The sequence below is a fragment of the Thunnus thynnus genome, chromosome 7 (assembly GCF_963924715.1).
Source record: "Thunnus thynnus chromosome 7, fThuThy2.1, whole genome shotgun sequence".
Taxonomy (NCBI): Eukaryota; Metazoa; Chordata; class Actinopteri; order Scombriformes; family Scombridae; genus Thunnus; species Thunnus thynnus.
Genome location: NC_089523.1, coordinates 7,447,748 through 7,463,241, shown reverse-complemented (window position 1 = coordinate 7,463,241; position 15,494 = coordinate 7,447,748). Strand labels below are relative to the sequence as shown.

General features: G+C 39.7%; 1 protein-coding gene across 1 annotated transcript in view; it reads right to left on the bottom strand.

The window, feature by feature from the left end:
* pik3cb (phosphatidylinositol-4,5-bisphosphate 3-kinase, catalytic subunit beta) overlaps positions 1-15,168 on the bottom strand; it is a 55,659-nt gene extending 40,491 nt beyond the window's left edge. Inside the window, exons 1-2 of the mRNA XM_067594051.1 lie at positions 14,921-15,168; positions 2,116-2,195 (exon numbers count right to left, since the gene is read on the bottom strand). The gene's annotated coding sequence lies outside the window, so the exon portion shown is untranslated. The remainder of the gene's footprint in view (positions 1-2,115; positions 2,196-14,920) is intronic.
* Between the last annotated feature and the right edge of the window lie 326 nt (positions 15,169-15,494).

Below are 15,494 nucleotides of genomic sequence, written 5' to 3'. Positions count from 1 at the left end.
ACACACACACACACACACACACACACACACACACACACACACACACAGACACACACAAGCCTAGAAATGGGAGACGTTTCTTGGCTCTGGCCATCATCTCACTATAGGGGTGACTGGGTTGCTAGGAACACTTAGCTGCGGTAAATGCTAGGCTGATGTTCGCCTCTCCAGTTTATACATCCATCCATCTGTCTGTGCTGCTCGCCTCTACACACACGCTGCCCCTGCCGCAGCGTCGCTTTCTGTTAAACTTTTAATACTGTACACACAAGTTACACACAACAATCAATACCAAATATAACGTCTTATCTTTGTTATCCACTCCATCTAAAGAAACACACAAACACATCTCTTGTTACCAAAGACAGGAAATGAGATGTAGCATTTATTGTATTGTATAATTTGTTAATTATAGCAGCGCACGTTCTATTGTCCAGCTGAAAACACAGTCTAATCTAATTTTACATAACCTCTGTAATAACTCTGGTGCATTCTCAGGAGTGTGTTTGGGCATTATCCTTGTGCTACCAAAGGGCAGGGCTTCCTAGGATTGTGTGAGTGAAGAGAGTTACGGTACACTGCTTAATGTTAATACCAAAACCAAGAAGGAGAATATTCATTTATGGGAAAAAAGAAACTAGTCACACACACACGTTCCTCATTTGGCTTCTTGAGAGAGGCTATGTGATAATCTTGGGAGTGCCATTAGAAATCCCTCTGCTCCGAGGAGATAATACGGTTGTGTTGGTGGGAAGAGTCGGATCACCGGAGACAGAACATAGCATGAGTAATTGAATCAAGCTATTTTTCCAAATTTGTGTAGGAGGTGAAGGAAGAGGGGAAAAAGACAGAGAGATAGAGAGAGAGAGAGAGAGAAAGAGAGAGCAGGTGGGAGGCATCTGTACCGGTTATGGGTCACCGGTACTGATTGACAGTAGGAAATGTGGTTGTCAGGCTTATAGATGTCAAAGCTGCACCTGTACTGTACTATTGCATTTATAGCGGCATTACATCTGAGAGGAGGCGGAAATAAGACGATGTTTACTCTGTGCCAGTATTTGCTGCAGCTGGCTCACATACCATAGTGGTGAAGAGAAGCAAAAAAAAAAACAAAAAACAAACAAAAAAAACAGAAATCAGCAAATCAGAGTCTGATTTTCTCTTTTTTTCCATGCTCATCTAATTATTACAGTTCTGTTGGCATTGCTTAAAAAGACAAAAGGAGAGCATGTGGTGAGTAAGGACACAGAAAAAGACCCACAGCAATGAACAAGCTATCCTGCACTTGTTAGGATACAGTTCTGTTACACAAGAGCAGATTCACACACACTCAACAACAAATTGGGTCAGTAGTACTGAGAGTGCCACGGTTCAGTGCTTAAATGGTTAATTTTACATTCTTCCAATCACCACATCTGTTCTAAAAAAGGCCATGCTGATCATTTCTCTGGGCAACTACTTACCACAGTGAGGGGAAAAAAGGCAACTATACTTCATATATTGCTGTATATATACATATATACTTTACTGCACTGTTACATAAACCAAAATCTGACTTGAGAGGTGCAATACTTCTGACAAGGAAATGACTGCCAAGTGCACCAAGAGCTGAAATCTGATACAATAAAGCACTTATGACTTTATAATTTTCACTGGAGCCAAGAGCGCTGCAAGAGGAAATACAGGAAGTAAAAGGATGCTGATAATTTTCATAAAACACCTAGCTGTAGAGACATGGGAAAAAAACAACTCACACAACAACACTACACAGGGTCTATTTGGTTGTACTGTCCTGAAACATTTCATAGTAATTCAGCTAATTAGGAGGATATGATACATGAGAAATGATGGTGGGAGTGTACTGAGGTGGTGTAACACTGATCTCTGACGTGAAAGTAAAGCATGTTGGCTGACTTCCACACATTCCCCGCCTGTCAGGACGAGGCCTACTCTCCCAGATTCCAGCCAAGTCAGCGCTCCATTCTTCCTCTCCCACTTTCACACAGAAGCCCACAGCGGTATCACAGGTAAAGTAGGTCAAGATAATTACAAGATACAGCATTCTCTCTCTCTCCCTTTCTCTCTCTCTCACACACACAATCACACAGGTTTTACCTGTTGTTTCCTTGAGTCTTTTATTTCCTGTGCCTCTGCTCCTCGTTGGGGGTGTCTGGATAGCGGCTGGGACACTGCATCTGATGGATGAGAACAAACTGGCTGTTAGGGGAGGGGAAGAAACCATGAAGTGTGGTACATGTCTGAGAGCTGTATCTTTAGTTATATGTATAATAAGGTGACAAAGTTAATGGAGAAGTAAAAAAAAAAAAAAAAAAGAAAGTAAATAAATAGGAAGTGTCTGAGAAATGATTGATTTAATGCAGAGAATGGAAACAAACAAGACAAGTTTTGCTCTAGAGGTGAGAGACTACCAGTGGTGGAAGAAGTATTCAGATCCTTTACTTAAGTAAAAGTAATGTAAATATACTCCATTACAAGTAAAAGTCCTGCATGAAAAATCCTACTTAAGTAAAAGAACATAAGTATTATCAGCAAAACGCACTTGAAGTATTAAAGTACAAGTAGTGGTTTGGTTCCTTTGACTGATACATTATTATATATGACATCATTAGATTATTAATACTGATGCATCAGTGTTAGAGCAGCATGTTACTGTTTTAGCTGCTGGAGGTGGAACTAGTTTGAACCACTTTATTTATAGTCAGCTAGTTCAGTCCAGTGGTTCCCAAACTAAGGGTCGGGTCCCTCCTAAGGGTCACCAGATAAATCTGAGGGGTTGTAAGATGAAAAGTAACTAAAGCTGTCAAATAAATGCAGTGGAGTAGAAAGTACAACATTTCCCTCTGAAATGTAGTGGAGTGGAAGTATAAAGTAGCATTAAAGGGAAATACTCAAGTAAAGTACAAGTACTTCAAATTTGAGTAAATGTACTTAGTTACTTTCCACCACTGGAGATGCACTGAACACTGACACAGGCTACCACATGCTCAAAGGGGCCCCAGCTGCCCCTTCATTTGAGATAAGACAACAGAAAACGCTCTCTCCACTGTTCCTCTGTCTCTCCACTCATCCTCTTTTCTTACAATCTTTTCCCACTATCTCCTTTTTCTGTGATGACTAATCATTCACCTTTAATTCATGGTTATAGTCTAGATCATTTTAGAATCACTTAGAAAGCATATTGCCTGTACAAGAACATTCATCTGTGGAAAAACTGAAAACTAAAAGTCAACTCATAAAGACACCAAGTGGACGTATTAAATCATGTTCTCCACTCCTAGTAAGTTTCATTATTGCATGTAACAACTGCTGACATGGACAGTAAAGATTTACACAGGCAGGGTTTTCCAGTGCAACAATATTATCACAGCAGCTATGAAACTGAGTAGATACTCAAGATAGAAAAACCAAGTAATGAAACATGGTTTTTCAGTGAGAGTGGAAGCAAAAGGCCTCATGTTGAATCACACCTACAAGAAAGTCTGAGTCACATCTACAAGGTGTAGAATCATCTTACAGCATGCAACTAGAGACAATCCAAAGTGCCTGAAGGGTTTCCCTGCAACTAATGTTGCAGTCAAGCGGAAGTCTTCCTCTAAGGGAGCCAAACTATTATGAGCAGCCAGCAGAATGTTTTGTTGATGTATTAACTTTGTGTAGCTGGAGCAAAATCTATCAGAACTAGTTATTGCTATTTGTCTGTCAATGTGTACATGTCCTTGTTTTAATCTTTCACTTGATATTACCTTGAAATATTAAGTTCACTCAAGGTTAATACCATGAAACAACTTTCGACTCAGTTTTTCTCCTTTTAATCGCTTGAACACATCTTGAAATAGTGATCAAGCGATAGTAATAAGAGCTAGAGATGAAACGATTGGATGATCAACAGAATTGATTAGCATCCATTTTGATAATCTATGAAAGGTTTCAGTCATTTTTTGAGCAAAGATGCCAAACTTTCTCTGGTTTCAGCGTCTCCAACATGAGGATTTGCTGCATTTTTTGGACATATATGAATGAAAACTGAATATCTTTGGGTTTCGGACTGATAGTCACATAAAACAAGGAGTGAGAAGATGTCACTTTGGGCTCTGGGAAATGGCTATTGTTCTTCTGACATAATATAAATGAAATGATTACTCAGGTACTCAAGAAAATAGTCTTCAGAGTTAATTCATAATGAAAATAAAGCCTTTAGATGAAGTCGTCATAACAGCTTTAATACAGATGTTTTCATCTCAGAATTATTGATTTTAGAGCTGCAACAATTAGTTGATTAACGGTTTAATCGATCGCCAGAAAATGAATCGCCAACTATTTTGACAATCGATTCATTGTTTTAGTAATTTTTTAAACAAAAATGCCAAAAATGATCTGCATTCAGCTTCTCAAATTGGATTCTCTGCTTTTATGTGTCATATATGACAGTTAACTGAATATCTTTGTGTTTTGGGCTGTGAGTCGGACAAAACAGGACAACTGAATACATCTCAACACACATTGTCTGCCGCTTTCTGACAAGTCATCGAATAAACAATTAATCAAGACACATTAATCAATTGTGAAAATAATGGTTTGTTGGACCCTTTACTGTCTGTGCTGCAAAATGTTCAACTTCTCTGGCACCAGCATTACAAAATAAAAAAAGTACAATGTCAGGTATTCACTTCCATTGTGTAAGTAACAGGGTCTCAGACAGAGTAAATGAAAACAAGACTTGTTGTCTTGAGTCTCACTTCATTCAAACATTCTGAACAGTCTTATCTAGTCAACCTAACATTGAAATATGAAAGAGTTTGAAACATGGAGATGAAAAAAGAGTGAAGGACGTGACCTCTGTATGTGCAGACAGAGTGCCTGAGGCGGTCCATAGGCCTCTCCATCACTACCATCTGCCCACAGTTCAAAGAGCTGCAGCTATAGAAATCAAGATGTGAAGTGAGCGATATGAAAAGCAAATATACTGTGGATAAAAACACACAGTGAAGTCATACGCGTTAATGACACGCAATGCTCTCACCCTGATTGAGGCCAGTAAACTTCCTGTTTTTCCCCAGTGGTTAAGATGCTCTATCTTGTTTACCAGAGCGTGACACAGAGAGGTTCACAAAAACAACTGTGGTGAGTCTTTCTGAGTCTACAGAGATCTTTTATGTACCGACACATGGGATATTTATATGCTTACAGCGGGGTTGAGGATAAATTCATAGAAAGAGGTGAGAATGTGGGTTTCCCCAGAAAATGGAAATAATGTAGCCTTCACACACATCTACAGTAAAACCACAAATGGGATGACCAGTTCCAGGAAGTGTGCTGTTTAACACAATGATAAAATCTCAGGCAAGAGACAGTCAATGTTTAACTCCCTGACTGGACTCAGCTCAAAGCATCACATGATCTACAGTGCAAATGTGTGTGTGTGTGTGTGTGTGTGTGTGTGTGTTACAGTCATTTTAGAAGAAACTGAGAGAGCGAGACAGACGGAGGGTTCACTAGAGAGTGGTCCGGTGATGAAACTTTTGCTGAAGGGCAAACCCCAAAGTTAGCTCTGCCACAGTTCAGTGGAAAAATATCCACTATAACGTCAATGGGTTTTTGGGCTGATGCTGAAAATAATCATGGAATGTAAAAACTGTCTGTGACACCCCCACAGAATGGATTTATTTAAAGCCTAAAATTTGGGTTACTGCTAGCATTTTGTTTTTCTTTTTACATTTTCAGGAATTCATGAATGTCCAAGTATTCTTCTCTTTAAGCTTTAATTTCCTATTAATGGACAATAACTGTCTAAATTCCCAGAAAGAGCAAAACAGCAATTAAGATCCTAATATGATAGAAACAAAATTAAAGTTGGTGTCACCACTGACTTCAATATTTTTTTTTGTATCTACTGGCCTTTATGGAAGTGCATCTTGAAGTATTTATGCAGTAGCTCCAATGTCCAGCCTTTCTGAATGTTTTTATGTATTCATATATGCTATAACATATATATTATATGGGATTATCTTTACAAATTACAAAAAGCACATTCATATTAGTAAAAGGTGAATGGTATGCTCAACTGCACCAGTGTGTTTAAGCAACTAGTTAGGTTATATTTGTTATTTCTGCAGGATAACAGCACTGGAAAAACAGTTTACAGCACAATGCACAGAGTAGTGGTTAGTGACGTTAGCTCCAAGTTTTCAGTCTATCTACTGTTATGTCTTACGCAAAAGGAATTAGGCTACTGCACATACACATTACCCTGTACTAAAGGAGCAAGTGACCAAACACATACATACACACACACACACACACACACACACACACACACACACACACACACACACACACACACACACACACACACACACACAGGAAGAAAGATTTTCTCATCCTCAGAGCCTCCCTCCAAACTGCTGTCATCCTAATCATTATACAAACACTGCAGTGAGCATCTAACTTTGATATGACTTTCTCTCTCCCCACATAACCACACTCAAACACACACCCTTCCTCTCCTCCACCCATCCTCTGGAAAAGGAATGTAAGGAATGCACAATCCTAAGATGACTGGGGGCTTCACCAGCAACCTCTCGCTCACTCTCTTTCACCTTGGGGCATGTGTATACACACACAAACAAAACACCTTGGTCATGTGAGACAGTCATTGGGGGAGGATGCTCTCACCCTTTATTATACTCATAAATATCCCTAATTTCCATAGGACCTTTAGGCTATTAAGGGGCAGTGAGAGCTGCTATTGTAAACAGATGGTTTTTCGGGCCCTGAAGGGTTGCATATCAAACCAAATCTCCTGAATGGCGCTCCCTCTCCTGGCACAACACCACTTTCTTCTTACTGTACCTGAAAATGACTTAACCCAAGGGCTTAAACATAAGCAACTGAAGCATAAATACAGTACCAGTCAAAAGTATGTGCACACTTTCTCATTCAAGGGAGTGAGTGGACACAATAAAAGCAACACCTCTACAGTGAAATACAATAAATCGACTATTACTGGGAGACTGTGATGTAGGCTATCACTTCTCTTAACTAAATTTTAAGTCTCTTGAAACTGTTTTTTCGCAAGAAATCAACTTAACCTTATGCTATGCTTTGGAAAATGGGTCAGAAATCATGTCAGGTAAAGACAATTTAGCTAATGTGCTCAAGACACGCAAAAGGAATGCAAGAGGAATGCACCAACACACACATTTTATGCACTCCCCAAACAAGTGTAGTCTGAAGGGCCATTGCATTCGACATGCGTCATCATTGCTTCACGGTAAACAAAAGAGCACTGTCTGTCCATTTCTAAAACAATACAAACCCACTTTTTATCACAGTGGGATGTTTACAAGCCTCCATGACAGAGAAACACACAGATTAGCGCTACTGTCATCAAAGTAAAGTTTAAAGGTAGATAAAGAACTTTACATTTAGTTTTTCCACTCAGTGCATCTCTTTGTGGTGTCTCACCAGTGGCCTTTACCCACTTCTTCCCCCGACTCCCTTTATTTAGCTACTTGCTTCAATCTCTATTTATAGCTGCTATTGTGAGGCTGCCCTTAGGTAGGTGGAGTGCTTGTGTGTCTGTATTCTCAAAAGTTCCCGTTGGATGCTGTAAATCAGTTACCTTCCGGCTGTCTGGCTGAGCAAAGGTCCGTCTCAGCCTGGGGATCAGCACTGCTGATCGCTCAGAAGACACACACACACACACACACACACAAAACTGTCACACCATAATTACAATGTAGACACGCACACAATGATGCAGCTGGTTGAGATCAGTAATATAGTCGTCTAGTTTTACAGGAGGAAGGGAAAACAGAAGAGACGAATAGCCTGACAGAGAGAGAAACTGTCCAGACCTGTGGACTTTAAGACACAATGATATCATGAGAGGAGCGTAGCAGAAAGTTGGATGACACTCCTCGAAGACAAATGTGATCATCTCTTTCTCAAAAAAGTAATCTGCAGTAAAATAAAGCCAGAAAGAAGGAGAAGACAGTGCTAAACCCTGTGCATAAAGTGAATTTAATCAAAAGTTTTCATATCCTGTGAGACACTTTTCTTACAAAGTACAAATGTGCGTTTTCAGTTTACCCACATGGACACATGGGTGGAGGAATGTTGTAAAGACAGTAGCATGTGAACGCACTACAGTATATAACATGCATGTATGCATATTGACTATCACAAGGCTTGATGCGTGCTCTCAGCAGAGTGTATGTGGGACAGACTGTGCATGTGTCATCCTGCGCTGTGAGGAAGCGTTGCCATAGAGATGTGAAGCTGAGGTTTTGCCCTCTCAGGTTTCAGATTGGAAGCTGGAGCTCCCCCCAGGGTGGCAGCATAACCTGACGCTATCTATGCATCTAGGGCTGCCGCGGTTACCGCATCTAGCTACCTGCGAGAAGAAGAACGACGACCACTGAAGGAACAGCTGTTATATCACGGATTTCTTTATCTTTTGTTTATTTTAAAAGTTGCCAAATGTTCAGCAATCATAAAAAAATTTCCTGTTTCTCCATTAGCCAAAGGCATCTGCTTCCCATCATAATCTTTACTTCTTAAGTCCATCTTGGCTCAGGTACAGACTGAAAATCCAAATGACTTTTTGCTCTACACACTGGGTTTTGGGGTGTTTATTTGAATATGTAAGCTTGTGTACCGGTATCCAAAAACACGTGTCATTCATACTGTTAGTTTCCATTCAGTCACAGCTTGTGTCACCAGCAATATTCTGACTATCTGAAGGTGCCAAAAAAAAAAAAAACCCAGAACCCAGCCCTAAAATTTTGTCTACGTGTGATTTAGCTGGATTACACAGACATCATTCAATTTAAATGCTTCCCCTCAATATAAAATCGATTCAGATTGAAGATAAGTAAAATATGACATCTGGTCATCTTTACCATGATCCAGACATTATGTAGTGTCTAATCATAAAATCAATATTATAATCAGCATCCAGGTATACACAGCAGTATGAAATGTAGTAACAGATACTTTAGTGTGTTCATTTCATTAGATGTGCAGTGAATGTAGTAAATGAACTGAATATTGTGTATGAAAAGAAGCCAAGTTAAATTAAGAGTTTGCATTTATTTATTTCAAGTCATCAGTCATTTAAATTCTGTTGACATGATGGTCCTGACTAGCCTGCAGACTACATGAAGTAGATGTCTGAAAATGTTACACTTTAAATGAAATTTAGCTGAGCGACAGTCTAGATGCCCGCTTGTTTTCATACGAGCAGCGTCCAGCCAGGAATGTGCACAGCTATCTGTTGTCAACAGATGACCCCAGACAAGCTTTCATTACACCTCACCCAATATCATCACGCTTGTGTTTGCAGGGAGGTAAGGCAAGTATACAATGAATATAGTGAACTTAAAATTCACTGGTTATAAAAATAATAATTTAATTTTGAATAATAGTTTTAATACTGATCTTCTCAGGCACACTCAGTTGTTTTTTTTTTGTTTTTGTGTATAATTAACCAGCCTACATGTAATCAGATGACTTGTTGCTTCTCCTGCCTGCATGTGTGTCTGTTGTTTTAAGTGGATGTTTAATCTGGAATGCTTCTCTGATATTTGTTCATAATGCTATCATTACATATGCTAATGCTAATACTTTCACTGTCTGACTGCTTCACTCACTTACTTTAATTGACAGACTAAATAATGGGAACAACACCATCAATTCTGGTCATAAAAATGTTCATTATAAAGTGTACACTCATACTAGTGTTTGCAAAGTTGAATTATACACAAAGTCAAGGAAAGGACAGCTAGAAACAAGGAAATAATATAGTACAACTGAGACAGCAGAACACCTTTTCAACATAAGAAGCTACCAATATACATTATTGCTTTCTCAACATTTCTATTTATAGTTTGCCTTTTAGCTGCTATTCCGTTTGGCAGCCAATTTTCAAGTCAAAGATGTCGCACCTTCACACCAGCATACAACCAGAGGAACCTGCCTCACGCAGAACAGCCTGTAGCGGGTCTCATGTGGAGGGAGTCTGCAATGATCTTTGTTTCACTTCTAATTTCATTTACTTAAGAAAGTGACAGTATGATTTCTAAGTACAGCTGCAACGATTAGTCGATTAATTGATAAGTTAACAGACAGAAAATTAATCCGCAACTATTCTGAGAAGCAAATAATCTTTTTAGTCAAAAAAAAAAAAAAAGACACAAATTTGCTGGTTGCAGATTCTCAAATGTGAGGATTTTAAGCTTTTTTGTGTCATGCATGATCATTGATTTTGGACTGTAGATTGGACAAAACAAGCTGAGCTCTAAGAAATTATGACAGGCATTTTTCACTATTTTCTAACACAAGAACAACAACAACAGTCACTTGCCTTTGGTGGGGAGGGGAGGATTGTGTCATGCGCTCATGAGTTACTTTTGTGGCATTGACACTTTACAGTAAATGTGGCTAAATGTGTCTCTACCCAAAAATGCAGCTAACCACACCTGTTTTTTTCTGTATTTTAGCTCTAACTGTGTGAAGTTTTAATCAGCCATTACTTCATTATGTTACTGTAGTCACATATCGCATGTTAGATTCCTCTCTCATATATTTCACTGTACCTTCTGTGGCATTTCCCTCTCTTTTCCCTGCATCTCCCTCTATCCCTCTCCTGCTGTCTCCCCTACATTCCTTGGCAGGTCTCGGCCTGCTGTGCAGCAAGTGGAGAATTCCAGCAGGCCGTTCTCATCTCACAGTCACATTTCTTGCTCTGGCAATTTCCATTTCTATGTATAGTTTTATAATAAGCAGTAAGGCACAGCTTGCACTAAGTATAACTGAATACTGAATGTTCCCTTTCCTTGGTCAGTGCTGGTAGTAGATGAGGTTGTGGGGCTTACAAAAAGACTAACTGTGAAAGTCAGCTTGCTCACACTCACACACAAATGACAACAAGATCTACCAACTCCCTGTCATACTACTCTTTGAGAGGATGTTACGCAAGCCTTTCAGTGTAATGAGGGATGATTACATCAAAACTACAGCAGGAAGTGTGAATGAGGAGAGAGAACGGGGGGGGGGGGGGGGGGGGGGGGGGAGGGAGGGGGATACAGGAGCAGAGAGGGAGAGAAGGGGGACAAAACATATTGGGGATAGTATAATAAGTGATAGTTGCAACACACACACACAGATGTTTCACTCCAAAGAAAGACACTGACAATAGAATATACGATTCAGGTTGCAAAAGTGGGTCGTTTGAAAGAATATGTAGGCGTCTCATGTAAGTGTGTCTTATCTTATCTAATCCAGCTCCACTGCTCGGTCTCTAAGCAGTTAAAGACTTCTGCCTTTCAGAGCTCCAGAAAAAGTCTAACAGCATTCTAACTCAGTAAGCAATAAGAGAGAGACAGATACAAAGGTAGGAAAACATACTTCAAGTCAGTCAAAAATCAGCTGGTCAGGGAAAATTGGCTGAAAAAGCACAGTGCATGACTGACACTAAAACACACTGCTAGTATTTATTCTCCATATTAAACCTTCAAAATACAAATTTTTGAAATTCATTCTCCTTACTCTGTACTTGGATTTGAACTCTTCTCATATACGACGCAGTCTGTATTTGTGCACTCCAGCACATTGGATTTGAAATGAAATATGACTGAGGTTGTTGACTTTCATCATTCCGATACTGTTCTCCCAGCATGGATGTGAACACCCCCTAACACCCCTGAACTTTAAAGTCAGCATTTTAACTTCGTAGTCATTGTTTCATTTGGAATTAAACATGGTGGAGTAGAGCCAAAGCAATGAAAACATATCACTGTCCAAACACTTACAGGCTGCGCTGTATGTTTAGTTTTACCATGCTGCAATATGCCATTAAGTCTTTAAGTACCCTGGAAAATACAGCAGTAAAATGTATTATTGTTCTGATTACTGGCAGCAAACACACTGCTGGTGTGTAAAGTAACTCGGGCTATATTAGATGCAGGCCTCCTTCCTCTAAGCTTTACCTCATAATTTCACCACACTGTTGGTCACTGAGACCAGAAACACTTTTTCTCCAGTTGCAATCCACTTTTCTCTTTCCCTCACTTAAGCTTGTATCATTCAGGTATCCTAAACCACAATATATGTGAAACGGAAACTTCACATAGAAAACTTTGTTAGGCCAATAATGACGCAGACGATGGATGTCAACACAGTTACACAACTTTTTTTTTTTCCCTAGTGAAACACTTATTTAGAACTCTCTTTTCATTTGTGCCCAGTTTCTCGGGAGAGGCCTGCTTTGGGACTAAATCTGGCTTGGAGTAAATAGCTGCATTGTTGGCTGATGTCTACAGAATGACGTCAGTTAGCCTTATCAGTGTTCTCTAACTTTACCTCAGAGGGGGCCTGACAGCAGACCCCGCCCAAAGACGGGGCTGCCAGGACCTTTGCCTGATTAAAATTACATCATCAAATGCACTGATTGGGCAACAATATTTCTAGAAGTGGTAGTGCTGTGCCAACACAAAACAAAATTAGCAGCATATTTGGGTTAAAGCTCTCTTTAACCCAACTTCTCTTTTGTAATATGTAGCGTGGCTCTAAGACCTGTGAGGGACAGCACAAGTGCAAGTGTATGTGTGTGTGTGTTATAAGTGTTTGTTGTGAATCACTGTGACAAAAGGCCATAACTCTGGAGATCAAACTACTAAAAAGGTCAAATTATCTTTAAGGTTATGTTTGCTTGGGAGTGTTTTAGGTTTATAGACAAACAATTGTGGACAGTCAGAACAAGTCTCACGTGACATAAAACACTACAGCCACCTGGAACACATGTACTTCAGGACAAGTTAGGTGTGGCTGGTGCAGATAAAATCCTCAATCATGATACTGTGTAAATTATTTTATGTCATGACTGGGACATGTACTGTGAAGTAAATTTTCTGAAAATGTTGCTGAGAAACAGAAAAATAACCACTAGAAACATCTGTTTTTGGTTGATCTGGTGAATTAAATCCTATAAATCCAATACTGCCATGAAACAGTACTGCTCATTGACTTGAAACATTGCCTGAAATGGCCTTCAGACATTATAGATATTAAAAGGATAGTAACCAGAGGAGAAACAGTAAAGCAAAAATCACTACTGGTTGAAAAATCTCTAACGTGATGCAACACAATGCTCCATCCTCAGGCTAGTTGCTGAAGACATGCTGTAAGTACACACGAGGGCACCACTCTATACACACACACACACCTGCCAGCACACCAGCACATCTTCCCCATGTTGTATTGTGGCCTGCAACATTATCATTCCACTTACTGAATTCTTCCACTGTCAGAAAGAGATTGAGCTCAAACTATACTCTGATTCACAAATATCTCTTGTTGGCTTATAGTAAATACAGAGCAGAATGGAGCCTTTAGGAAAACTCAGCCTTAAGATATGTCAGGCTATCGCTTGCTAAACACAAACATGCAAGCACGTCAGTCACAATTTTCCACATACACAGGTATGAAACGTGCAATACAGTTGGTATTGGTCTTATACATTTACTGACAGAGTCCGACATGCTAAAACCCGCATCAAAATCACAACAATTCTTGAGAAGTATCAACTTTCAAGTCACTCATTATTTGTCATACACTTAAAAACAGCCGACTTCAAAATCTTTGCGGTATGACCTATTGCCCATTTCAACCTCGCCTACAACATTTGAAGTGCATATGACATATGGGCTTAGTCGTAAACTGTCGATTCATGAAGGTTTATGAATCAGCTTGAGTAATCAGGAGGGTCACATAAGCTAAGCTAGCAGCTAAACTCTACCACAGCTGTTTAGCCACTGCTGACTTCTGTTTTTGAATGAAATAAAACCAAAAGGTGGTTCTTACACATATGACAGAATAGCTGACTAGATAAATTAATGTTAAAGTTTCACATCCTCTTTATTTGACTGTGTTGTCTATTTCTCAACATTAAAACAGACACAACTGTCATCAGCGACACACTGCCTAAACTAAGTCGTCCCAATGATCCCTTAACAATACTATTGGTTTTATAGACTAGTGTTTCTTGAGATGGGGATCATGACCCAGGGGTCCCTGATGAAGACCATCAGGATCTCAAAGAAAAATAACTACAACAATTCAAAACAAATGATCCCAGAAAGAGAATGCAGACTACCTAATTGTAAGTAGGACTCTGTCACGTGAATATTTTTTTTAGAGGAGACTAGTGTATAATAAAAACAGCAAAGCCCAAGTTTAGAGGCTGGACGAAGACAGTTAAGAAAGTGCTTCTTTCATTGTTGTCTGATTGTGCAATTTAAAAACGCATGATCTCCAAGGCCAAACACGCAACTGTACAGTAACAATACAGGCACTTATCAGATTCACCTCGGTAGAGACATAAGCCAATCACACACACACACACACAATAAAAATAAGCAAGAAGAGACCTTTAATCAAACCCAGCTTGAAAATCTTGTTGATTGTTGTTGTCAGGGTTATCAGTACAAGTCATCGACTCTCTAATCGTGTACTGAATTCTTCATAAATCCACAAAGTCTCCTGGTATTTTACATATAACAGTGAGCAACACTTTAGTTTAATAAAAGCCCAACTTAAAAACTGTTGTCGCTACTGCCACCCACACAGTCCATTTAACTGAATGTCTTGATTATAGAAATCACTAATAAAACAATTCTAACAGTTTCGTGAGACCGAAATGTGTCTTAAACTAGTATGTTGGATAAATGTCGAATTAAAAGCTGGGTGTTATGCATTCGCAGAAGTTGGCAGAGTTATGTTTTTTTTTAATGGTAGCTAAGCAATGGACAGCTTAATGAACGGAGTTTAGCGTGACGTGCTCACTAGTGAACGTCTACGGGGCTCAAATGAGTGGCGTAATAAGAAGTGAGGGACTTACCTTTAGGCACTCTGTCGTGTGGTCGTTTTAAAATGTAGGCTAGCGGACGAACAAACAGCTGACAGTTACTATTGCGGTTATGTAGTTTCACATGCAAAAAGTCGGAGTGACAGACGACTCGCGTAGCCCGGCTGTGCCTCCGACGCGGAGCATAGATGTCTCAGGTGGACAGGAGAGCGCGCGCGGTCTCGCTTCCTGTTTGTTTGAGAAGGTGAAGCGGCCGCCGCTGCTTTTCCCTCCGCTCCCTCCGCTCCCTCCTCCCACCGCCGTCAAGTCCCAGAGACTCACAGACAAACAGGACCTCCGCTCAGGATGTTCAAAATAAAACTCTGTCCGATGATCGTAGCCTACAGGACTGCAGCGGTTATTTATTTAAAGATCCCCTCCACACATGTTTGATATGTATACAAAATACTCTGCTTTGAATAATGATTATTGTCTGATATAAGAATAAGAATAAGAAATACATTATTAATCCCGAAAGAAATTTAATTGTCACAACAGCACTGTTCAGCACACATCACGCACCACAGAATAAAATAGTTACATGTTAAAATAGAAAAGGTTATTATTA